The sequence below is a fragment of the Bombina bombina genome, chromosome 5, assembly GCF_027579735.1.
Source record: "Bombina bombina isolate aBomBom1 chromosome 5, aBomBom1.pri, whole genome shotgun sequence".
NCBI lineage: Eukaryota > Metazoa > Chordata > Amphibia > Anura > Bombinatoridae > Bombina > Bombina bombina.
Genome location: NC_069503.1, coordinates 297181688 through 297184058, shown reverse-complemented (window position 1 = coordinate 297184058; position 2371 = coordinate 297181688).

Genomic DNA, 2371 nt, shown 5'->3' with positions numbered 1-2371 from the left:
TTTTTTAAAATAATTTTTATTGAGGGTAAAAGATGCATACACTTATAGGTACATTAGATAAATAAATCATACAATCAGTAATATCCGTGACTGTAAGATGGCATACATATTAATAATAACAGATAATATGAGGGACTATAAAATACAATAATACACTCAGCTGTCTAAATAGTACCTTAAAGGGACATGAAACCCAAAATTTGTCTTTCATTATTTAGGTGGAACATACAATTTCAAACAACCTTCCAGTTTACTTCTATTATCAGATTTGCTTCATTCTCTTGGTATCATTTGTTGAAGGAGCAGCAATGCACTACTAGTTTCTAACTGAACACATGGGTGAGCCAATGACAATAAGTATATATGTATGCAGCCACCAATCAGCAGCTATAGAACCTAGGTTCTTTGCTGCTCCTGAGCTTACATATATAAACCATTCAGCAAAGCGTAAACAAGAGAAGGAAGCAAATTAAATGATAGAAGTAAATTTTAAAGTTGTTTAAAATTGTTTGTTCTCCCTAAATTATTAAATAATTTTACCTCCTCCTTAAAAAAAAATTAGGCCACTTTTGGACCTCCAATGTAGCTAACAGAGTATATAATAGAAGGGTTATATTATTATAAGGCCACTTTTGGACCTTAGATGAGGGGGATATAGAAGTAGTTATCATGGCGCAATGTATCTATTAGTTGAGTTCTATTTTGAATACTATCTGCCAAACTGGGAGCCAAAATTAAATAGATCCCTATCAGAGAAGGTCTAGAAAAGAGCATATAATACTCCTTAGGAGGCTTGTCAGTGACAAATCAGTAAGATAGGACCAACCAGGAGCTCTTATCATATAGTAAAAAAAAACATGAAAAAAAAACATGAAAGAAAGTACATAAAGGTCTAGAAGAGCACTATAAAATAACGAACCATGTCCCTTAGTAGGATTAGTAAACTACAAGGCTTAAAGGGCCACTGTAAGTAAATATTTTCTATGCCTGTTACTAACTAACTACCCAAAATACGCTTTTTATCAATAGCATTTCATTAACATATCTCTACCGTATATCAGAAATCTTGTCTGCAAATTTAATTGTTTTCCAAACCCACTCCCTGGGTATCCTTTGCTCTGTACCAATCCGTTTACAATACCTAGGTTTCAAAATGGCGCTTTAAACACAAAGTTATTGGTTTAAGTATTTTGAACATTCAGTGCTGAAAATAGTGGGCAGGATAACGTGACATCATCAGCTAATAAAAGATATAACTTTTAGAACGTTATGAAACTTCGTTTTGGAGAAAATATAGGTCAGTAGGTTTTAATTAATGTTTATTAACTTTAATATGTTAGTTGTTTAGCTTAAAAATTATAACACAAAGTAATCCTTTAATATAATTGCTGATAAACAAATTCTTATAGTTGTTCGTTATCGCAGTATGTTTTGGTCATTTATAGCTATTACGTAGATATTTTAAATAAGGAATTCTCTACTGTAATATTGAGCAATGTCTCATGTAGTCTAAACATACTGTGGACTAGCTCAGACAGATTACTGTGTTATAGACATAGGGAAGTGAGTATTTATTTCTTATTAAAAAAGTAATCACTAAATGAGTACCCACTATCTAAAAGCTAGGGAATGTGTGACAGGAGGAACTTATTCTACTCTTATAGTAAAGGAGAATATCCTAGTAGGGAGATATACACCGCAATTATAGAGACATACCTCTAGTATCAATATAAGCTCTATGTGAGAGGCTCTGCAAGTCATATACTATAAGGCGATGTGGGTAACTTACATTTGCTGGTAAGCTAAAAAAGAGAATACCTCTTGTGGGTTTCAGCTTAGTGTGATGAGTCTATAGCTTACAGTATGCTTCTGGTATCTAGGTCCCCAAAATTATGCAAATTAAACCTAAACTTATAAGCTTATACATACTTTCTTTAAGTAGGCTAATGTGCTGTACCGTGTCGCCTTGGCCGCTGACAACACAGCAACAGCGCAATGGTCAAACTGGGGAGTAAAAATAGTGTTAAGAATTAGACACCTCACCTCAGAAAAAAAACCCAGTATACAATATAAAACAATAATTGTAGGTAGTAATTAAACAGTGCGGAGCTGTATTTATAAAAGAAGCTCTTGAGCAATAATTTCTAGTCTTATTCTTCCCTTCAGAGCACGTCACCACATATTTAGCTTCCATTCTCACTTAGGCTCATATGAATGCAACAAACGGGAAGCGCTCAAACACTTGCTGTATTCAATCTTCGATGTCCTGCAGTGCGCTTCACGTAGTCAGACTCACCCCCTTGACGTATCCGTGACGTGCTCACACTCGATCAGCTGTTCTGGTGCGGAGAAGAGAGCGTTCCACCATCGC